Source organism: Etheostoma cragini, chromosome 4, assembly GCF_013103735.1.
Source record: "Etheostoma cragini isolate CJK2018 chromosome 4, CSU_Ecrag_1.0, whole genome shotgun sequence".
Lineage (NCBI taxonomy): Eukaryota > Metazoa > Chordata > Actinopteri > Perciformes > Percidae > Etheostoma > Etheostoma cragini.
Window position 1 is genome coordinate 16,329,637 of NC_048410.1, and position 25,547 is coordinate 16,355,183.

The 25,547-nt window shown below is 40.8% G+C and overlaps 1 protein-coding gene across 4 annotated transcripts in view; it reads left to right on the top strand.

Moving 5' to 3' along the window:
- The window catches only part of sema3fa (sema domain, immunoglobulin domain (Ig), short basic domain, secreted, (semaphorin) 3Fa), a 50,306-nt gene that overhangs the window by 2,990 nt on the left and 21,769 nt on the right, over positions 1–25,547 (top strand). The window lies entirely within an intron of this gene.

The window sequence follows — 25,547 nt, forward strand, 5'->3', positions numbered from 1 at the left end:
GTTTGTTGCTCTTTTGCAATACTATTTAAAGCTTTGAATTAAAGGGCTTTGTAAATAAAGATTTACCCTTTCCCAGTTTATCCCTTTTTTCAGATATTTTGCTTACCTCTCTCACCATCCCATGTCTATTTCTCTGTCTCTAATCAAGTTGGATTTCACCCTCCGCTGATGAACTGGAGTTCATTTATTTTCTACTTCTTTTAATTGACTTCCATTTTTGTTTTTAATTAGTTTTGGAAGATACTTTATGCTTCACAGAGCAACGTCAGATAGCTGGAGACTGGAAATGCCCCCTTAGCTGTTCATTCCCTAATTGTATTGGTTTTGCACCGTACTGCTGGGAATAGCTCCGTAATGTGTTTTTCTTCATTTTTTATATGCCAGTGTACTTAACTAAATAATTGGCTTTAGGTTTCATGATATACGTTTAGTGTTGGCATACAGATCTGTTGTAATAAGCTCCTTCTGATAACATCATCCAAGCTGATTTTTAAATGGAATTTCCATTTTTATTATAAAACAAAACAAGGAGATGAGCCACACATGTAGTATTATTGTTTGTAGTAACTGTAGCAGCTGATAGAACCGTTTCCCCCCCCCCACTGTTGTTGAGTTTGCTTCTGTCTGTGACCTATCTTCACATGTTTATCCACAAAGGTTACACAGTATCACTTCCCACTGATTATTTACATTTCATATTGTTGGTGGAGACGATGTTGCTGATTTTGGCTGCAATCCAAAAGACTTTGTCTTTGCTTTTCAAATTGTTGCACTCTGTCAAAGCAACAGCCAACGGGTTATACACATGCATAAGATAAACACACATATCTTAACAAAATTGATAATATTTTGTATGAAATATAGAGTATACAGTATTATTTCTGCTTTTCAGTGTGACCATCTGCTATAAACACTTGCCTTGAATTTCCATTCTCCATGCACTTTTATTAATCACTACGTTTCAGTTGTGTCTATTTCTTACTGTTTGTATAGTTTTCCTGGAAGTCTGCATAACTGAAAGCTTAAGGATCTGAACAAACCAGATCACATGTATCATCACAGTGACATAGCATCTTAAGTTTAATTCCTGAAGAAAATCCTGCACACTTCTTTTTCTATTAATATGAATTATTTAATCATTTCTTTGTTCAAGAAACAAAATGGAATATTCTGGTGAATTTGATGAACTTGTAGTATGTTAATTCTTGTTCAACATTTAAGCTCCATGTCCGAAGCATCCCAAAATAAAAAATAAATACAAGATACCACCACATTACCATCAGATTACTTAAAACTAAGGTATACCTTAAGCAACCTATGCTGATTATTTGATCAGAGGTTTCCAAAGTAGCTATTGAGTGTATGTTGTGCAAGCTGAGTTAATAACTGTGATAAGGACCAAGGAAGCAAACAGACACTAAGACCCTAGGAATGTCCATTCAAAGCACGTAGGATAGATCACCAATCTGAGACACACACACACACACACACACACACACACACACACACACACACACACACACACACAAACACACACAACACAACACAGGGCTGCAATGAATCACTGAAATTAAACATTTCTTTTCCAAAAAAGTACAATTGAACAGCATGCTGTATTTTGCTCCTGTAAGTTTTTAAAATAAATTATTTGATTAATTCAAAAGTGTAGTTGAGGTCATGTAAATAACATTAGCAAATAACCTAGTTGTTAGATGTATGGATTATATCACATAAACAAGAGGTCACAGGTGTACTATCTCTCATAAAAGACTGAACGAGGCTGGCTTAGATCAGCTGCTGGGAACTCCTATATTTACTTTTAAACAAGGTCTATAATCACATGCTATTTTAGTGCGTGGAGCTTTGCGAGGTTGTGACCCTGCAAACAGAAGCCAGTCACACCAGAGGTTAACTGCCCTCAAACTGTGGGAGAATGGCACCATATTAACAAGTAATAGCTTGTTACGCTAATCCTCTGGCCCATTTGAAAGTGTTTAACTTTGTTTTTCTTTGGCCTCTTTGGTCCTTGTGGAACACCTGGGTGCAAGGTTAGCTCTCGGAAGAAAGACAGACAAAGCCAGGCAGTGCTGTAATTTTCAGGGACAATCTTAAGGTTACTCCTTCCTCTGCACTTTCTCCGGCAGTCTTTTTGTCCCACGTAATGCATCGATGATTCTTGCGCCTGAACAAAGACTTCACTATCGGCACATCTCCCCCGACTGCTTTCAGGGTTAAGATCAGAAATTGCGAGATGTCCTCCGCCTCTCTGAATAATTAGGAGCTGCTACTGAGTTTGAACTTTACAGCTTGATTCATACAACAATAGACTTCATCTTCCATATATTATGTTCTATAGGCAGATTTATGTGTGTATATAGTACATGAGAAATGCCCTTTGTCTTCCTCAAGTTACATCCACGTGACGTGTCTCTATGTTGATGGTCTGTACTGCTGGTGTCATTTTGCCTTCACTGGTGAAAGAGAACGTATTTTAGTCATAATCACCTTTGTCTTATCATGAGATATTACACCTTTCTTCAGATTGTGGATACCAAAGCAATGTTTTTCCTTGTACCTTGCCAAGCCTCCTCACTCCGTATTATATTTATAATTGTGACACTGGAGACAGAGCAAAGTGCCTCAGCCAGGCTTTGCTTCAACCAAGTCTCAGCAATCAATTGGATGCTGAGACTTGGCTTATCCAAAGCTAACCTGTCTGCAACCATCTGACCCCTGGCTACCCTGGATTGATCTTTAGTCTGGCCAGTGGTGTTCAGACAAACATGACAGAAAAGTTCTTCGCCTGCAACAATCCCACAGCTGTAGAAAAAGAAACATACAAAATCACCTTAAGTCATTTAGACACCCATCTCCTAATTGCCTTGATCTGTCTCCTTCAAACAAAGGTGTGTGTAACCAGCTACTGTAATTGGCTACATAAGGTTGCAGCTGCATTAGGATTTGTTTATTCTCATAACCCAGAAACCCTCCTGCTTTTTAGCTACAAAAGTAATGTCATTCATTACTCACATTACACATTACAGTGCATTATATTGCATGCATCATCAGAGATGTTTAACATTATGCAACATGCATTGCACAGTGGAATATCCTTAGCAGATTGCCTCAATGTAATGATTCATTTATTTTTAATATGCAATGATAATAATAATTATTCACAGTCTTAAGGGCTCATGGTTTTGCTATGCCTAATGAATATTTTAATGTATAATATCATATAATATAATGTAGAATATAGAAGTGGTCAACAGAGTAGAAAAGAGACATATTGTTTGTGGATTTATCTCACACATAATGGTTTAAATGAGAATTTTGTTTTTGTTAATGTGTTAATTTTTTTTTTTAATGTTCAGGAGTTTGAAAAATAAAGAGACAACTAACAACAACAAGCAATGTTGGGGCCATGAAAGAAAAGTAGTGTAACAAGTTAAAGTTTTAGGAAATAAATAACGTGCAGAAGCAACATTGCTTTCAATGTTTATTTCTGAGAAACAAGCAGATACCAACAGCAACACTGGTTTGATAGTTTTTCCACAAATGCAAACAAGCTTTTAGGCCTTGTTTAAGTCCATTTTGCTCCATTCAAACCACTCACACTCAGCATTAACTAATTCACATCCTACCAGCTGTGCTTGTTTACTTCTTTCCCAGCAGATAATCATCCGCGGTATATGAGGGTAACAAGATTGTCACAGTCTTTTACTGTCCCTCTCCTACATTCATTCGGATTCTTAGAAATTATGGATGGCAGTCTTTTGGTCACGTTGCTGCTCATGCATACAGTACTTGATGCAGTTTGCTCTCTTGGTATGCGTCACATTATGCAACATTGTACCTGTTGGCAAAGTAGTCCAATGCTGCCTCGCTTCCCTATTATCTCTATTAGAAAATGTCAGGGCACTGAAAATTTTTCCAAAGAGTGATGTGTAGTGTCTGTGGCACGCGAGCCTGCTGCAATTATTACAATACTTGCTACTTTCTCTCTAGAGATGCTGCTGGTGGGGGACGAAGAGGGGAGGGGGGTAGTGCATCCCAGCAACCTCTGCTTTGCAGGATACATGCTGTCAAACTATGATTATTCAGGAGAGAAAAACAGAAGGTGACAGCTCCAGTGCTAAATATAGTGTCCTTTCTGTCTGTTTCCTTCTCTTTTTTTTATCTCCCTCTGCCTCGTCGTCCTCCTTCTCTGCCTTTACTCTACACTCACCCCCTCTCTATTTGCTTGTTGATGAGAGGTTGGCAGTGTGAGGTAAGAGAGGAGAGCACCTCATAGGCCGCCCACCGCAGGAGAACACTGTTTTATTACACTCAAAAGGCGGCAGGCTCTCTAAAGTGTCCAGACCTTCCTTGAGATGAAGGCACAACGGTGAGAAGGCAGGGGAATACAAAAAGGTGGAGTGGGTATATATATGCACAGAAAAGTTCTGCATACAAGCTAGCCTAGCGTGAAGTAAGTGCAGTGCTAACTACGATTGCAGGCTTGAAAGGAAAAAATGTGTCAATATTGTATAGCTCTTTTGAGTAATTTTCACTCAATAAATTGCTGGCTCCCTACCCTGTAATGTTGTCACAGAGAGAAATACACTTACAAATCACTGCTCCCGTTGAAAAGCTCTAGATTGAAAACAGTTTGCTGCAATTTGAATGTTTCCTCAGAGCTGACAAGCAGAGCCCTTGCCTAAGCACTTATTAATGCTGGAATCTCCGCCTGTGGTGATAAAAATGCACAACATCCAAATGAAACCGTAATTACTCTGCTATTTATTATTCCAGTCTTTAGGCATTTTAATCATAGATTTAATTATTTGTACTGCGAAGCAGATCCACTCATCTAGCCTCCTCAGGAAAAGCTTGTCTTCTTCGGTGAGATGCTGTGAAGCACAATGGCTGTATATTTTTAATGCTCAAGGTAGTTTGACGTTTGGTTCAGGACTGGAGCTGAAACTTTAACCTTTTTTAAGAGTGTAGTAAAAATGGCATACTGTAATGTAATAATGGGAGCTGCCAAAAGACAACATGAGGTTAACTGTTGTAACTGTTGTAACAGTTGTAACTCCTTAACTTCTCTACATTCACATATTTCACTGTTTGCATTTCAACTTTTTTTTAATTTAATAACAACATCAATGTTCCTCTACACTGTAGTACATCTGGATAATGTACCAAAATAAAGGTCACATCATACCGTTTATCATAAAGTATGGCTGTCAATTTAAATTGTTTCAACTTTGTTTATCAGAAATAATACTACTACAGTATCCATGAGCATGAGTCAGTGTTGTTACAGAGAACAAGCGGGTTCATCATTTCAACTGGAGAATAAAACACTTTGCCGTAGTTGCTGATTACATCTGACATTGATGCAGAATCTAAAAATACACCAATTTAAACTGCTGAATGTTTCATCAGGTTTCTGGACTACAATCATTAGATTTTATTTGCTATTATTATCTTGCATAACTAAATTTTGAACTTGCTGATAGCATGGATCTAACTGAACTGCTGGACCTAGTCCTTATCATGTACGCGGAGTTGCACCTTAAACTTTTGATCAAAGGACTAGAAATTTTTGAATGAAAATTCTAGTGAATACAGAGTTTAATGTCCATGCCTTGAAGGTGCTCCAACTACCCTCATTCCCCTAACAATGTTGATCAGGCCAGTTACTTTGAAAACATTCATGTTGATAGTTTTATGTTTTATGTTCTTCTTTTTGTAAATGATAGTGACTGTTTCATAGGGGATGCTTTGGCAGGTTTGATAAATAGCACTTACAGTTCTGTCTGCCGTGTAAAGGGGAGCAACACTCAGCAGGAGGTGAAAGACAGCCACACGTGTGTTTGTGCGTGCGTGCGTGCGTGCGTGCGTGCGTGCGTGCGTGCGCGCGCGCGTGTGTGTGTGTGTGTGTACACAACTTGGTGGGTGTTTGTGTCTCTTGGTTTCCTGCTGCAGCCAGTGTTTTTAGATTGAAATGTGGCAGACAATAGGCAAAAGCCACAGTGGTACATCAGACCGATTTGTCATGTTTGAGGAACTTGATTTGCTGGTGTAGTTTAAGTGATTAATGGACTCATTGTAATTGTTTTATTTCTGGCTTCAGAGCACTTTACAGAGCCCATATTTCTAAAGGTGTGATTTTAATCATTATTAGAGGCAGATTATTATGCAGGCTGTGATTAACCTCACCACCTGCAGACGAGGAGCATGAGGGGGATGAGGGGGGGGAAGAGGACAACATTTGTGGTTAAAGCCAGAGTTAGAGAGCGAGCAATGGCTTTTACTTTCTTACTTTTATCTCTCAAGATTCAAAGTGACAGAGAAAGAGTCGTAATGTTCATGTCAAGTCCATGTGTTATGTCTGCATTGTTTGTGTGCATGCATGCGCTCACATGCTTGCAGAGCTTTCTCTAAAGAGCTTTATATGACACTGCTTTGGTTTGGTTGCCATAGCAGCTCCTACCTGTCACTCTTCACAAACCAAATCGGGTTCAAATTATGTTTTCCAAAGAGGAGAGGCGGGATGTAATCACAGCATTGTGCTTATTTCCCCTGATGTCTGCTGTCTTGTCTGCTCTCAGGAAATCCTGAAGTAAATCCTTTTGGAGGCTTCAAGGCTTGTTTAAGACAAACGAGAAAACAACTTTGCTAAAACAATAGACGTATAAGGCTGCAGTCTTGTCTGGTGAAAGTGTTGGGTAAGGTTGGAGAGTTTATTGAGTAAATACCTGAAGGATTGGATTGTCTGTGTAAAGGCCAACGGGCCGTGCTCTCCAGATGTGACCAAAGTGTGGGAGCAATCTGCGAGTAGCCCGGACTGGAATTGAGGAGACAGCGGGTCAAGGGCACCTCTCCACTTGTTTACTGAGACAGCTATCATTCATTATCATTTGTCTGTCAGTGGTGGGATCAGGTTACTGCAGTGCCATTGACCTCATTTATATGGTGAATATTGTGAACAAAACGTCTTGTGTATTGTGAGTTTATATTCAGTTGCTTTAACACATATGTGGACCGCAGATCAACTTGTTAACAAATATTTAATAGAATAATTAATAATTGAATACTCACTTGTTGCAACCCTAATACATTTATAGTATAGTAGTATTCTCATAGAGCACTGCAAAATTTGAGTTTTTGCAAAAACAATAAGTTGATAAGTTGCTTTGTCGGTCACTTTTTTTGATAGTGTATTCATTGTTTCTCAAAGTGGTTTGTCAAAAGAGGGTCTGGCTGGTCCACACAGCATTCCAGGATGGGAAAGAAACGTGCTCTGGTTTATTGGCATGTCTTTAAACCCATTACAGTCATCATGGGCAGTGCTAATTGCCGGACAGAGCCACGGTGATGATGCAAAATAGCCTCGGGAAGAGCTTGTTATAGTGGAACATGTGTACATTTAAAGATTGTTTTAGTCTCGCAACAGAAAACTAAGATTGGACAGATAGTCTAGCCGTCTCGATTTGTCCTGCAGAGATCTAAGGAGCAGTTAACCATAGTCCTCATAAATCCACCAGAGTTTAAAATTCCATCACAAAGAAAATGTAAGTCAACAGACATCCGGCCAAAAAGAAGGACATGCAGAAGAATTCCGGTGGCAACAGAGCAATTGGAGGGTTGTGGATATAGACTAGACAGGGAGTAAATGTTGGAGGTAGAGAGTTCACACTGTGGGAAAAGGCAACTGTTTGGCCATCATATCAGTGATAACAGGTGTGTCCGACGTTACGTTAGAGGAGACAGGCTGGAGGAGGGATATCTGTGCAGCTGTTGTGTCTAAAGGTTCTCACACACCAACCCGACAGCCGACCGTCGGCAGAAAAGGAAGTTGGACTGAACAGTCTCTCAGAGTTGCTCAAAAAAGTGCCTTAGAACACATCAAAGCGATCTTGACTTGCGCGTACATTCTGCGTGTGCGCAAGACATAATTTGTTTCCATAACAGCAGGTTGAGCTAATCTGTATTGTCGCCCCAAAAATTACTGGCAGCTGATTGGAAGAACGTGTTACGTGGGTCTGGCTTCTCTGGAATTTCACAGCCAGACCATCATGGCGGCTCATTTGGAATTTGATCTCATATTTTTTCATGAAAATATTATATGTTATAAAACACTTGCAGCGAGAAATAGGCCATGCAACATGCAACAAATCGGATGGGAATTCTGGGTTAGCATTCCACCAATCATATTGGTCATTGAGTCTGATTGCCCGCCACCTAATTCAACATATCACATTAGCCCAAATGAAGGCAAATGGCTCCTCCAGCTGACCACAGCACGGAACACACTGAACAGACTTGAGTCACTGACTTCACAAGACTTGGCAACGGCCGATAATCGGATTGGTGTGTTATGGCCTTAAGGAGATTTTTCGGCAGCCCCATTACATTAATGTTATCTGAATTTGACATGAGTTCTCCTCCATATGGACCCAAACTGACAAGTTGAACTCAAGGAGCATGTCTTGTTCCAGCTCAGACATCATCCAGGAGGAAAGGAGGAAGGTTAAGAGACAGAGAGGCAGAAAGACAGAGAGAGTCAGATAAGGAGTGTAAGAGTCTGTCAGGAAGATAAGGTGAGTGGAGGAAAATGTGAAGGGAGCAATAGAGCAGACTCCGACGTGGCTCTCTGAGAGTGCTAATGGACTACAGGGCATCAGTGTCAGGTTTGCTATCTCAGCCAGAGCGTGGATAGATGGAGGGATGTGAGAATGAGGAGAGGAGTGTGGGTGCGCAAAGGCATACTCAGGACAAATTGTGTGTCTGCTTCCCATTAGCGGTGTATGAGTGTCGGTTGAGATGGTTTACCTCAGCTGGAGACTGCATCGGACCACTCAACTCCGTGCCAATTCCCCAGCAACAACCTCGCCTTGCAAGGTTTGATGTTCGAGTCAATAAAAAGTGCTGACTGTACACTTAAATTAATCTTATTGTCATGCATATTGTCTTAGAAGAAGTGTTCTTGGCACCTGGGAAGATTTGGACTAAAGCCCAAAGTGCATTCTGAACCACATATCTATTCATTGACATTACAAAATGATGTGGAGCCAAAGTACAAATATTTCATTTGCAGAGCATTTGTATTATAAAAGAAGCTTGTTCTGTGCCACTTTGGCAAAGTTTTGTGGGAATTGCTTCCTTTCAAAAATGAAAGGTTAGAGTACTTTTTAGGCAGAAGCTGGGCAAACTCAAACACCCGCAACCTTGTGAAATGTTTCAGGTTTGGGAGATTTAGACTAATAGGCTATCAAGCCTCTCTGTGTGTACAATGTATGTTGGAGGAAGACCAAGTAGCTGTCTATGTGATTATGGAAGAAATTAGGCCTGTGGTTGAGCCTGACCATGATCCTGTGGGCGGCTGCAGTAGTGGTGTCTCACTATTGGATTTAAAAAGCCAGAGCGTTCCTCTTTCTCCTCCTGCTCTTGTCAGAGCTGTAATTCATCTCTTAGCTTTAGCCCTCTCCGGCTTTCACACACTCTACATACCTTCTCTCTGCAGGATGCATAATTTGCGAAACTGAACACTCAGTCAGATGCTAACATCATTACAAAACCCACGTTCAAGGTTTGAGATGTAAATGCTTTGTAAATAGCAACGCCTTGCTTTTCAGATTGATCTCACTTCAATCAGATTTATGTTCCACATGTTCTATTAGCTGGTGTGGCTTCAGGCAAGTAATGCCTGAGTTTGAAGGTCAGACCTCTGAATGAGATCACCCCTGTGTGGGCGAGAACCCCCTGAGCCCATCCCACAGAAGAGCCTAGCTGAGGAGGAATGGGCAGAATGTGGTGGAACATGAAGTTTCCGGGCCTTATTTTCTGGGTCCATGCACTGATGGGCTTCCTGATAATGTGCTGATTGTGGAAAGGAGAGAATGGCCTCGCATCCCTGATCATTGTGGTGGTTGCATTGACGAGATGCCAAGATTTTTTCCAGACCTGCCCCGTTCACTCCTCTTTGCCTTCACGCTTTGTTAGTCAGCCCTGTTCTCAGGAACTCTTTCTAGGTGTCCCTAATGGTATGTTGGCAGTGTTGTCAATGGTATCTGTGCCATGTGTGTGTATCTGTGTGACTGCATACATATGTGTGGATGAGAAATAGGAGCAAGGGCCTCCTATGTTGCTGTTGTTTTTGTTGTTGTTGGTGTCGACGCCTCACTCATCCCCGTGAATGGACTGCTTGGTCTCAATAGAAAAGGGGCGTTTATGTGGGCTGGGTCCATCATTCATTTACTTCAGTCATGTCCCTGGGGAAGCGGAGGGGGAGTGGCATACAACACTTGCGCAGCCTTAACACTCAAAGCATCTCTGTCCATCCTCTTCCTCCCTTTGTTCGCTCTCTCTGTCTGTCTCTCATCATTCTCGTCTCTCACTTTTCCTCCTCTTGGCACAAATACTGAAACAGTCATTGCTCAAAGCTTGGCTGTGATCCTGGGCTTTCATGTTCTGTTGGATTTCATGTTAGATGAATTGATGTTCTCCTCTGGACCATGTGCTCCGCTGCACTACAATGATGGAAAACCACAGACGGCCCCTTTGAGGGCTTATAGGAAGCAGCACCTCCTGGCACAAACACTGAGACACAAACTTTTACCACGGCTGACAGATTGAGTTTTAATGTGATCGAATCAGCTGAGAATCACATAGAGGAAACAAAAAGTTCCTTTTGGCATTAGGAAGATCTCCAACCTAAATGATGCTTTGTTCAAGTGTAATCGCATTTAGAAAGAATAAAAAGCCTTGAATTCATTAGTTTGTGGCTTTTGATTATACTCGCATGTCACTCGCATAAAAAATGGTGCACAGCGTGAAATTTACCTTTTCACCACCATGGCCAAATTACTCTGTCCTCTTAAACCCTCCATGCATGATTAATTAGCAACAAACTATTGCAATGCATTTTGAGCAAATTAGATCATGAAAACAACAGGAACTACACCGCACTGTGTGCTGTGTTGTTTAACAGGATTTGTCTCTGTAACAATGTAAAAGCCATATGGTTTCAGTAGTTGCAAAGATATTTTATATAAAAACTGTAGTGATGATTGCTCAAGTTTAACATCCTTACATTAGCTTTTTACAAATTGTACTTGTGCTGTTGTAGTTTAACAATACATTCATGCCCCCAGCATCACAGCATTTTTAGTCACATCAGGTGTTTTTGCTAATAGTAAGCTGTACTTCTAAACTAAGGTTGGGTGGTGTGTTAACATTTTCCGGCCTCTGTCAGCCCAAACAACCGGCGAAGTAAAGTGACACATTTTGCCTCGAAAAAAACTGATGTACTCATCTAATCGCCAATAGCTGATATATTTGTCCAATCGCCCAACCCTACATGTAACTGCTCATGAAACTTAAATGTTTCATTGTTGTATACATATATACTTTAGGTACAACAAATTAATACAGTGTGGAGTTGTTGGAAAGCTGTATAGGTTCTGTTGCATCTGGTTTTGTGTCAAGTTCCCACATTGCTGTGTGTGATTCAGTCTTTGATAATTCAGCTCTAGATAAGATAGACAATATGTTTCTCCAAAAATTAGATTGTTCCTTTAAAACTATTGAACCCAGCAGTGGTTTGTAAAGGTTATCTCGCTGAATATCATACATTTATTTAATAAACATAGATATATTTTCCTCATTAATCCACAAAACGACATAAACTATAAAGATAAGCGAGCAGCTGTGGAGATAACCTCTGGGTTGGTCTACCAGAGAAATGCCATCATCGGACCACCGTTTTGTAACATGAGATGGGCAGTCCTTGACACTTTCCTGTTGCTGTACTTCAGTTTAAATAAAAGCCATTACACTGGATTTTTTTTTTATTAAAGGACCTGATTGTGGGATAACTGAGAGACAATGTGTCAGCACTCCCAACTTTTTTTTGTGGGAATATTGAGAATGATACAATAGTGCTTCAGATGATTATAACCAGACTGCTGTAAAAGGTACAAGCTACAAACAAACAAGCCCCAAGCAGAAGAAAACTTGTCTTCTGTTCACATCGGATGATTGAAAAAGAGATAACGAAGATAGAAGAAGGGTGTGTGAGAGAGAGCGAGAAATGCCAATCATAAACAAAAAAAGTGTCTCTCTCTTCCTGTTGTGGATCAGTCAGTCTGGTTTTGGTTGCACAGATTCATGAGAAGGTATGATGTGTAAGATAAGAGGGTTTTTAGCCTCCATGTGTCCGTGCAATCACTGGCCTCCTTCAACACTCCATGTGAGGATGGAAGGAGGGACTGTGACTTTGATTTCCCTCTGTTGTGCATGTTACCTCCTAGTGGATGAGACTCTTGTCCTACTCTGTGTTTTTTCTTTAAATCTTGTCATCTCTCTCCTTCTCTAATCAAAACAGGTACTTGTCAAAATTGTCTGTGCATCTTCCACTTGGAAGTTCAGACATGTTGCTTTCATGACTTACTGGATCCTACTGTAAAAATATTGTTATAAGACACTACCGCTATGGTTTTGAATGTGTTGCATCATGACTGTTCAACTGTTGGAAAGGTAATTTCAACATTTCTTATCTCTCTCCATTTGTGTGCATACTAAATCTCACCGAGCAGAACTGCCAACAATAACATGCCAGAGAAATCACTGCCATTTTCTGATTCAATGTTTGTAGGTTTATAGGTGCATAGCTACTAATGTGAACAGGGGACAATCTCAGTTGCCCATTTCATGCTTGGTGTGTAGTAATTGCTGAGTAGTATTGACATTAAGGATTTACTAGAACCAGAGGCCTTGATGTGATTTGTTCAGGGCAGACAGGTTATCTTGTATTTGCTTTTTTACTCTTTTCCTGCTTTTTTTTCAAGCCTTCACAGTTTTGCAACTTGTGTCTCCTTTGACTGCCAAACCTCACTGTTCAACGCCACAATTCAAATTGGGGAAACATATACTTATGTAGATATGAATTTCTTGCTAACTACAACCATTGAAATATCCTCTCCCAACTGCCCCTAAGCAGTCACACTCACCGACCCCTATTGTCACGGGTGAGAAGAAGGTGGCAGGGTCACGGAGTAGGATGTCCCATCTGTCCATCAAACATGAAAGCACCAAACTCAACAGGCGCTGTTTTTTTTTTAAATGGGAGGGGTGAGAGCGTCACTCAACGTAGGGAGTAAAAAGGCCAGGGATTACACAGACAGACAGTAATCTATAGGTCTGTCAGCCTGTCAGTCAGCCTGACCTTCGGTGGCTTTGCTTTAATTGCAGGCTGCGATGAGAGAACGGGGCCCGCGTTTAGCAGACAATTCACATTATCCATTTAAGTTGTAATGGCTGCCAACATGTTTTATCTTGAATGACATTGTTTTGCTTTCAAAGCACATATTTAACCTATTGGAATGTAAATTGAAGTTTTAGTCTGTAATTGTTTTTTTCTGTGAAGCCCCCTCATTTTTGAGTGATGCATGCCATTCCTGCTGGTAAAGACCAAGATATGCATACATTCTTCTGGTACTAATGTCAGTGCTTCCTTTTTAGGGGATACTTGAACAAACTCCAATGCGGATGGTAGTCTAAGTTGACTGCTGCCCTGTGAGATTGGATTTAAATACTGCACCTGTTTGCTGTTTTCTGCAACTGTGTAATGTTTGTCTACCTTTACACCTCTGATAATCCTAGCTATTGCCTTGTCAAATTATCACAGAGACCATCTGACCTAGAAGCAAGACATGTGGCACATGATGAGGAATTGCAAAAGTAAAAGCAGCCCATTAAATATTTGGCATCTTGCAAAAGCTTGAAGATAAATGCATCATTGCAACAAGAATTTCAACTGCAGTCATTACAGTTTGAATATAATAATAATAATAACACAAATTAATTATTATTATTATTATTATTATTATTATTCATTACATAAGCGCTTTATCATAGACACCCAAACCACTACTCTCTACCACCACCAATGTGTAGCACCCAGCTGGATGATGCAGGGCAGCTGTTCACCACACATCAGCCTGGTAGAGAGGGAGCGAAAAATGTTTTTATTGGTGGGGCAAACCAGAGCACCCGGAGAAAACACGCAGACAAGGGTTCGAACATGGGACATTGTTGCTGTGAGGTCACAGTGCTAACCAATTCTGCAATAGAATATGTTCCCAAACCCAACTATTTCCATAACAATGTTCAATAGCATTCCTACTGTCTGGATTCCTTTCGGCCATGTCTTACCCCACTTCAGCCCCTTCTCATTTTGCTCCAACTCCCTCCATTCCCACTTCCATCATCTCGCATCGTACAGCCACTTTTCCACTTAGAAAAGATGAATGCCCTTGTCATCCCCACTTTGTTTTTTCCCCTCCTCTGCTTCCATTTATGCCAAACAGAAAGATAGACAGACACACAGCAAATGAACAAGTTAACCTGGACTCTGTGTCACTCACAGCATCCACTCAGCTTATTCTCACCAGTTGGTCTCCCTACGTTTGTTTTTTTCCCATAGCCCTCACACAATTTTCCTGTTGTGTTTCATCGAATGTTTAGATAAAACATCTGTGTGTTTGTGTGTGTGTGCATGGGTCTTTTTGTTTGTGTATTGGTATCACATGGCATGCCTGTAAATGTACCAAAATATAATCAGTTACTGTTAAAGGAGGCACATACAAAAGAGAGTTTTGATGAAAAGAGGCAGGGATGCAGTTCTTGCACGCTTGACCATGAAAATCATTATGCAACTAAGAAATTACTAAAGGGCAGACTCAAAGACATACAGATAAAGCGGCTGCTTGTCCTTTTGAAGGAATAAGTGATAGACGATACTTATTGTAAGCATGTGGGGCTGTGTTGGGCTCAAGGGAAACACTAGCAAATAACATATCACATTTATGGAGCTAAAGCTGCTCTCACCCAGGCCACGGAAAAAAACATAATAGTATTTCTGGGCTTTTCCCAAGTAATAACAGCTCAGGAGTTACGTGTGATAGCCTGTCAGGGAATATCTGTTAGTTTTTTTTGAGAATATATTTACGAAGCATCTGAGTATGTTGCTGTACATTTATTTTTCTTAGGCAAGCTTGTGGTTGCAAAGCTTAAGAGACTGGAAAGGCAGAGTTTGTGCTTGGAGTGTGATTACCTTCAGAATTATTGCTGAGGTCAATGCCATATTGATCTGTTGGTTCACCAGTGCACTAATGGTATGGATTACTAGATGAATGTTATGTTTGATTAGTTTAAAAATAACTTCTCTTTATGGAGTGTGTTTGGACGAATCTTGACCTTCTATGTTCTTGTAAGTGGCAGAGACCCAACTAAATATTTATATTTTGTTATTTTACTATGTCATAAGCCAAATAATCAACATTTTTACCTAATGATGGGGCTAGAAGGAAAGTTAAGGGATACACAAAGTAATTACAATTCTTCCTGAAGGGAACATGAATGTGTGAAGGAAATGTGGGGGTAGTTCTTGGGCCATTTCTCTAAAACCCACAAATGTGAACCTCACGTTGTGTTCATTTGTGAATCTTAACTGTCTGCACAAAATGCTTTGCTAATCCATCTAGTAGATGTATAGATTTATCACAGGGTAAGTGAAAACTTTGACCCGGAGGTGGTATCAACCAAAGTTTCTTACGATTCATCCTCTTGGGACCATGAATGTCAGGACCAAATGTCATGGGAATCCATCGAATAATCGTCAATATATAGAATTTAAGGAACTTTATTTTTTCCTGTGAGAGAACTTCAACTTTGTAGCTCTGTCTTTATTAAAGTTGTGCACTAACCAACGTACAGCTGGTTTTATGCATGCCCGCCTAAGTCTTTGTGGCAAAACTCCCACTCTCTGTTAACTGAGCACAAAGCCTGTCAGACAAATAAGAAAATCTTCACTGCAGGCTCAGACTCCAACACCCCATCTGAGGATCTTGCCACACTGTTCAACAACCAGCCGCCTGATTGTTAAACATTATTTGGTTGTCTCCTGCCTGTCATATTGCATTAGTGCATGAGACCCGGCCCTGGATCTGTACTGACGCATACCTGGTTGGGGGTGACCCTGCCTTTGTCTAGCAGCCACGTTGGGTCAAGTGGATGTATGCAGCAGCAGAGCAGGCGGTATTATGTCAACCGTGCAGAGGCAGATGGGCTTCTGGCACTTGCCCATTAGTAGCTTGTAGTATGATAACTCCACAGATGCTGGTGACCCCGAAGCTCAACTAGCTGACCTGGCTGGCCATTTGGGATTGAGGGCAGGTTTATATTCGCATCACAAACCTTAATTGTTCATCTCATTTCACGGCCAATATTGGATAAATACACAGCATGCCTTGAGCAATGCAGCACGTTTAACAAAGGATACCACATTTTCCATCGGCACACTTAATCCAATGAGCCAGCTAAGTTTATTGACTGTGTTTCCATCCAATTGTTTTAATGCATGTTTCCAAAAAAGCATTTGGTCCCTTGTCTAAGAAAAAAAAATTGTCTCTCTCCTGACTCTCCATGTGTCCTGTTAGTTGAAGACATATACTACAAAACATCCTAAATTCAGCTGTAGACAGTGGCCTTTGTTGCTTGTCCTCCTGTCGCGGTCTCCAGGGTAGCAGAAAATCGCCACATGGTGTGTGTGTGTGTGGACAGATGAGACAAAGTCATTCATTAAAATAACATAAAAGCCATCTTAGCTGGGAAACGGCAATGAAATGTCAGCCGTATTGCTCCGTGTTTGAATATGTCATTGTGTCACATGCTCTTGAGTAATTTTGCACATTAGCAGATGGAACCACATAACCACATACATATTATTTAATCAACTTTTGAGAAATTTTCGTAAAACTTGCACATGTCGATGGAAGCATAACTGTTAAATCTCATTAGATGTGACTCTTTCATATCCATCTCTTTCTTCATGCTGGAGCTAAATACTTTTAATGTGTGAATCACAAGCCTGACAGTCATAGAAAAATACATCATCACTAAACACATTATTTACGCATTTCCCCCATCCCCCTGCTTCTTCCACCTGTGGCATGCTGGGTGTAAAATAAATAAATGTGTTTGCTATCTCAATAGGTTGGTATGCAGACAGGGGCTAGTGGATGCTGGCAGGACCAGACAAGCTGAGGAAAAGAAAAGGTGTCAGAGGAACCTTGCTGATTAAATAAAAAGGCATTAACCAGGAATAGAGAGGGAGATTTGAGCTAGATGGGGATGCTAAGTTTTTGGAAGAGCTGCATGCGTGACAACATCTTTAAAGAATCCGTGCAATGTTGTGGATGGTGTGCAGGTCTGGCGGAAATGCTCAAACAATCTGAAGAGGTTGATGCAGGACCGGAAAGTGATGAATGATTGTTGATCTCACTAAGAGATAATTCTGTTTTATTTATTCAATTAGAGGAAGCAGCATATTGGTTATCTGACATTGGCTATCACCTGCTTTAAATTGAAAACCATCCAAAGAAATGGTTGATTGAAAAATGCAAAAACATATTGTTAAATGAAAAAGAGCATGGGTTTTAACTGGAGTCACAACTCCGAATCAGACCTTATCTGGACTGCTTGGAAGATTGAATAATTACACATAAAAGCACAGTGGTGTCCCTACTTACCTATAGTGTCCTCCACTCCATCTTCACCCTTATAATGGACCGCAGAGATTATCCTAATGAGCTGCATCACTGTCTGGAATAGGAAGTGCACTCATACTGCAACTCATTCAAAAAAACAAGCTTTTTTTGCATGATCATCCGAACAGCACAAACATGCTTCTTGATTGGGACGATATTTATTGGTGCATTCCAAATTACTGTTGGGTTTTCTAATCTGATAGTGCCATGGTTAGGGGTTGGTAAAGTTTAGGCACAAAAAAAAGACCCGGTTAGACTGAGGTAAAAATCTTGGTCATGGTTTAAAGACATTGACTGTCTAGAAAAAACCCGAAAAGAACAGCATTCTCTTGTGTCAAAGTCCAACATTTTGTCCATCCACCTTGACTGCCTCCCTCTGCATGCTTTGTAGTTTTATAACAACATATCATAACTCTCTTTTCTTGGGGTCATAATGCCCATGGCTGGTGTTGGGGCATTTGCTAGCAAGATATTCTGTCCAGGGAGTCCACCATAAATGCTAAATCAGCATTCAACTAGCACAACTATCACACCTCCTCCCACCAAGCATTGGACTATTTGTCCACATTCCATCAGGAAAAAGGTTTTCAGAGCATCTGAAGCATAACCACCAGGTCACGGTTCTTTCCAAAGGCCAAAGAGTCCTCAACACTTCCCTTTATTATCATCATCACTTTTAACAGGCTGGATCTGAACAATTTCTTCTGACCTACTAGCTCCAAACTCTGCTGCTCTCTATTGCATTTACAAAAATATAGAGTCAATAGCAATCATCTTGTGTGTCTTATAGAATAGTGTTGTTTGCTCATTTGCCCTATAATGCATGTTGTGAAATTTTTAAATGATGGTATATGCAGTCTGATTACCATGTGAATTTCACAGTCTGTATATACAATATGTTAGGGCTTGATCGCCAAATCTGGCTTCCTCATTATTTCTGCCGCCCTTCTCTTCTCTGGGGTAATCATGACTTTTTAAAGCTACTCTCTCCTCTCTTTTTACTCATGCCCTCTACCTAAGCTGGCAGCTGAGCTCTCAATCAGTGTTGTTGTCTATTTGGGCACGCAATCAGGGTGTTTTGTCCTCTGTCCAACTCATGATTATAATACACATTGGAGAGCCTCTCTGGGCCTTTGTGAGCTGTGTTTTTGCCCCTTCAGCAGCAGTAAAGGGGATCTCAGCCTCTCTGTGTTGGCTGCACAGAGGAGCTCTCTGAGAGTTTGACTCAGAGTTTCCATGGCTCTCTGCTGCCTGCATTGATAAATGAAAGTTCTTAGGTTCGCTGTCAGGCTCCTTTCCCCTCGGGACTCCTCCCTCCATTTTCACTCCTCTACCACGCCATTTGCTGTTGTGGGTGAAAAATGACCTCAGGGAATATAGCGGAGTCTCAGTCCTGGACTGGAGAGTGGAACACCCAAAGAGGGTAGAGGTGGCTGTTGTCCCCAGTGGACCATGAATCAACACTTGCTGCTAATGGTCTCTCTAAATTTACCTCCTAATTACCCCCTCTTATTGCCCCCAGCTAGCAACACACTGGCCGTGACCTTGATTCACGAGGAAGCAAGAGGGCATGCTTAAAATTATTCTTTGTTCAGTTCTGGTTAAAATCAGTGGGCTGAGAACTGATATTTTGACGTCTTTGGCTTATGAGCTATGCAAATTTTAATTGAATAGAGGATTAGGAGAAATCCATATATAAGAATGAACAGACCCATCTGAGATCATATGCATCTGGGTGTGTGTTGGTGCAGCTGAAAAAGAGGGAGAGTATTTGTTCTGAGTACCAGGTCAGAGGTTAGCCAGGGAGGGAAGGGTCTTTCACTCATTCACACCAGCGCTGTCCCATTATTCAGCCCTTTCCATAATCCTTCTGGCCTGTGTTGTCACTGCTGACCACTGCTGCTGCCCCGACCAGCCTGCTGCAAGCGACAGCACAGCTACAACAACAAACACAGCTTCATCATCATTACAGCGGCTTGCAGCATCTGCGTCACCCCATCCCAAACTCACAAATACTTGTGCAGTGAGCAGCCTTGGGTCAGACAGAGCCTTGGGATAGGGCATTTCATAAACAAAGTAAGAAACCAACCAGTGTTTGATGATCTTCAAAATCCAGAGATTAGTGTTGTAAGGGTAGACAGACCTGCACTCTGTTTTCTGAAAGGCTTGGCTTCATAATACTTACTGATCGGCATGAATATGGATTTGCAATTTTTCTTGCCACCTCAAGTTTTTTAATCTGTGAAATGTAATGGTATCATGCTGCTTGAATGTATCCCACTATACTTCTTTATGTGTAACCAAGCAGAAAACATGAATAAAAAAACTAGATGAAAGGTTTTTCTCACTCTGGGAAGCAAAGACAGTACAGCACTGCATCTCAAGTAATTGTACTTTCTATTTCTTTTAACACTTACAACAGTGTCCTTCCCCCCATCAAACATGACTTATGAGGTGTATGTTTCCCAATCTCTCCTTGCTGTCCTCCTCTACTCAAACTATCCCACCCCAGTATTCCCAGTATCATGACCACCATCCTCCCTCCTGACCCAGGATGCAGCAGGCATCCAGCCTGACCCCCCCAGAGATAATCCGGATTATGCTGAAGTGTGTAAGGAGGCCAGAGAAAAGCTTTCACCCCAAACCCCTCCTGTCCTTTAACCTTTCACCTACGGCCCTGCAGGGCTGTGGGGGGCAGCTGTCTGTGGCAGTGTGTGTGTTAGGGGAGAAGAAGTGGTAGTTAATATATGAGACATTGCAGGCTTTTAGCAGCCACACTGCATTGGTTTGGCTGGGTCTTTACTAAATGTACTAAAGAAACATGGACAAAATATTTATTTTCATTTATTTGTTTATTTGAAAAGGGGACAATGTACACTGATCAACATTCAAAGCAAATGTAAGCTTACCCGAGTTAGTACCCGAGTTAAAAAAAATGTAGTGACTGTTAAAATAATTAATATTATTACTAAATATTATTAATAGCAATAATAATTATTTATTATAGTCCATCCTTTTGTGTAATTGGTGTCAGATTTGGAATTGCGTGCCTTGTATTACCCCTCTTTGCATGTAATCCCACTGTATTCACTTTTGATGAATAAATGCAGTATAACACACACAGTCAGAAAGAGAAAGTAAATGACCTTTCCTGTCAGTTGAAGAATTCCTGCTCTGCTCCCTCATGCTTTAATTAACCTTTCCTGTCATCTAAAACAGCAAAAATAGATTTTTTATAATCTCTCATTGCCACTCAGGAAGCAAACTCACTACTTAAATCAATCTTTCTCTCTTCTTGAGTTGTGCTGTGGAAGACAGGTGTCCCTGATTTGATGTGAGGATCAGAGGGCTCTACTTCTATTTCTATGTAAAAAAAACACACACACACACACACACACACAGAGTGAGTCGGTGGCAAATGAGCGTGAAGAGCATCTGAGTGACAGCATCCGGAAGCTTAGAGATAAGACGTAATCTGGTGCCAATTATTTGTCCTTGACAGGCACAGGTAAGCAGCAATCAGCTCCAGTGACATGTGTTCTCAGTCAATAGTCCTGGCCCCAGTGGGTGGTGAGAGGCTGATTATGAGTTGCTGAACGGAGGCAAACACATAGCTGTGACAGGTTGAGCTGATAAGGCTTCCCAGTGCTTTTCAGCCTCTCTGATATCTGCAATGACCTCTCCGTCCTGTGTGCTTACACCTACAAAGATACACTAACATCAGACACTCAGTAGGCACTTGGGATTTGCAGTAACCACACCCAAACTTTTGATCCTTGATTGTATGCATTCACAATACACAGATGGATCCAAAAGTCCTCATACCTGAAAATCCAAGGTAAGGTCTACTTGGGTTTAGACACCTATACATTCTTGGATATGGTATAGACAAGTATTTTGATTATGGTCAAAGTAACACTTTGATATGTTAGGAAAATCTGCTTATTGACTTTCTTGCCAAGAGTTAGATGAGAAGATCAATACCACTCTGTCTGTGCGTTATGGCATGGAGATAGAAGCTATTGGCTTAGCTTAGTATAACAGGAGCCAGAAACAGCTGGCCTGCCTCTGTACAAAGTTTAAAAAAATGTGCCTACTAGCACCTCTAAAGCACACACATACAGATTACACACATGATATACAATAGTTAACAATTAGTTAATTGGTGAGCTTTAGAGGGGATGGTAGGTGTATTTTTTACTTAGGAAGAGATCAAGGCTATTTGTTTCTCCCTGCTTCAAATCATTACGTTAATTTAGCTCCATACGTAATGCACAGACATGAGAGTGGTATCTTTTAGTCAAAGTCTTAGCAAAAATAAGTGAAATAAGCATGTTTACCAAAATGTTGAACTATTTCTTCAAGATTTAGACAACATTGCTATCATGGTTAAAAGAAACTAGGTTTGACTGATAGAAGGATATGAGACCGTAGTCAACTATGTCAAAGTCATGCGCTTTCCTGACCTAACTATCCATCCCAACTTCCTTAAGAAGTTTTGCAATAATATAACATCATGTTACCTCTGCATTTGCCATGGACAAATAATCAAGGCATTACTTGAACTATGAGGTTAATTGTTGAGGTTATTTTATTCTTTATTCTGTTGAGGACAGTGCTGATATGGAAGCTGTGTGTGTCCCTCACTTGATGAAGAAAATCTAATTAGGGAAACATTACTGTACGCATGGCTGCAGACAAGCTGCAGCAAGGTGGGGCCACACCTCTACTTTATGAGAATGTGAACATGAGTAGATTGAGAAATTCAGACAACATGCCTGGGATGCCTGGGCAGGTATGTGGGTTTTTCTGCAGCCTGTTTTCTTAGAACCCCCTTCTCTTTACCCGTATCACACACACACACACATACACACACACAATGACGGAAAAGCAAAGATCTGCAAGGCTGATAATGGCATTAAAAGCAGTGGCAGATCACATCGACAGGTGGACAGACTACAAGCTCAGATTACCAGCAGATGTCGTTCATATTCTTGGGCAGTGGTAGGAAGAGATTGGGTTTTACCCAACATTAAAGAACTTCAACAAAACAAAGGCAATTCCACAAGCACAGAAAAAAAGACAGAGAAGATAATTATGGCTGTGTATGGCAGTAATTAGAAAGACCTTTTTGCTGAAAAACTCATTGCTTTACACCAGATCATGTGGTCTTTGGAGACAGACACTTGTAGCCTATCATTGCTGAATTCACCAGCTGGTTGTAAATTCAACCGTTTAACGCCATGTCAAGGCTGTGTTTCGCTTTGTAAAATTTTTCTTGGCTACAGAGGCATGCCCAAATTAGGCTGAGCTGCAACACACAGGAATGTTTCTGAGAACATCAGTGTGTGCTGACAATAGAGCATATGAGCGCTTTGAGGTGGACTGTTATGCCTTACTCCTTATCTCGCCACAGGCAATATTTCAAAGAAAATGTGTTTTAGCATGTCTCATCTCGCAAAGATGTGGCATTTCCCCTGAGTGCAAGACTGCCACTTTATCATCACAGATTAAAATAGTAAAACGAATAGAGTTAATGTACAGTGTAACTATAATAGACTCATTTTATTTCAGCTAAAGGGAGATGCAATTTATGAAGGCTTTTAATGTGCTTTGGAATGAGTCCCATGCATTATCCTCTCATACAATGCAATTTTATAATGTTAAAGTATGGTGCTGCATATAAAAAAGGGAGCTGTGATGAAGCTAAGCATGTGTATACACACATCACCCACTGAATGTTTTTACACTTTGGCCAGTCTTTGCTCTTTAGAGTGATAGTACATTACAATTAGTCATCAATCATGAGAGATAAACAGATCTCTATGAAAAGATGTATTTCCTTTTGATCTAGGCCAAATTTTTTTCAAACACAGCCAAACATTTTCTTTTTCATCATGTATCAGTGGTCTGTCTATAGCAGTTAGATTTAGACAAATTTGGTAAGAAAAGTGTGTTTTTATGTGGTTGTTGAATGATTAACAGTTAGACAAACCACAAATATGCATATATAATACATAATTGTTATTCAAATTTATAGGAACAAGATAAGTATTTTAGTATAAAAGTGTTTCACATAGTTTAAACTAAATTATTATTATTGTTGTATTGTGTTGCCAAGAAAGGTTTAATCAGGTAATATCACTACTACAGTATCATTTCCCAAATATAAAAAATATTTATTTTACTATGTGTTTGTTAGCTTTAGAGTATAAAGTGTTGAGTTTGGCCCTCGATTTCTGCCAGGGTTTATTTTTTTAATGAAATGTGGATCATTCAAGTCATCTTTGCCAGAATGAAATTAGGTCTGCTCCAAAAGACGAGAGAGAGAAAGCTAACAGGCTGTCAGACATTCAAAGCCAGTCACTGCTAACTGATAATGTGATTTGATGAATGTTTATTCGTAATGCAGTAGGTCATCTGTCTGCCTGTCTAGCCTGTCTTGTCTTTCTGTCTCTCCACTCTCATTGAACGTTTCGGTGACCTAACCACTGTCAAACTTGTAACAGCCAGCAGGCTCCCATTCAGATGCCCCTGAGTGCGATTCTGAGTGCAGAGGTGATAAATGTGGGATGTCAGCTGGGGACATCTGGTGTCCCTGAAGCTCCCGTATAGTTGAAGCGCTGGGCCTGTCAGAGCAGCTAGCTGGCCGAGTGTGTGTGTGTGTGTGGTTGACAAACAGACAAGAAGTGTGTGTGTGTGTGTGTGTGTGTGTGTGTGTGTGTGTGTGTGTGTGTGTGTGTGTGTGTGTGTGTGTGTGTGTGTGTGTGTGTGCGCTGTTTTTGCACAAGTATAGAAGTTTAACATAGGACATTCAGTGTGGCTGTGATTCATCATCATGTTGCTGTCACCGCCTGCACCCGTTTCCTATTTTACTGTAGGCTACTTATGCATGTGCTCCTCTGATATAGGGCTGGGTGATATGGTTGAAATCAGTATCAACTAAAGTTATAATCCTTAAAATTTCAGTTCTAGTTAATTTTGCAACACCCCACAAGGCGGTTTGCTACTAAGGCAGACTGTAGTGTTAACCTCCATGGCAAATACAGTACATTTCATTTTTGTGCATTTCTTCACAATACAAGCAACCCCGTGTTTTACCAGTTGAATGCATTTCTTGTAAACTAGCAGCAGTAACGTAATATAGATCTGACATGGGGCGGCTGTGGCTCAGTGGTAGAGCGGTTGCCTGCCAATCGGAAGGTTGGTGGTTTGATCCCCGCCCCTGCAGTCATTGTCGAAGTGTCCTTGGGCAAGACACTGAACCCCGAGTTGCCCCCGGTGCTGCGCATCGGAGTGTGAATGTGTGTGAATGTTTATCTGATGAGCAGGTGGCACCTTGTACGGCAGCCCCGGCCACAGTGTGTGAATGGTGAATGTTTCCTGTAGATGTAAAAGCTACAGTTGTTAAGACTGGAAAAGCGCTATATAAATACAGCACATTTACATGGTACAAAGAAATTGAACTGTAAACATTGCAGCTAATATTAATGACATAAGATTATGAACAGTAATCCTGCATGCATGTAAGCATTGTTTAGTGTAGGCAATTATGAGCAATATAAATCCTGCATTGGAATGATGGACTATGGCTTCCCATGGCTTTGAATCATTAATTTGTATTGGTTGTACAGAATTCTCTAAAACAATACACTGATATATTCATATCACCACATGTGTTTCCCCTTAATGTCCAAAAAACACCAAGGCCTCCTATAATTCAGTGTCCATGAGAGGGGAGGTGAGAATTAAAGCATGGGTGTGTGTTTGTAGGCATCTTACAACAATTTCACGGGTGACAGCCATGTCTATTCCTATTTACTACTTTATCCAACCCATTGCGTGCTGTGATGCTGCAGCGTGACTACAGAATTTCACAGTTCCTGAAAGAGCTCAGAACACCAGCAGCTGAGAAGCTTTCTGGCAAAGGATTCATGTCAGTATTTT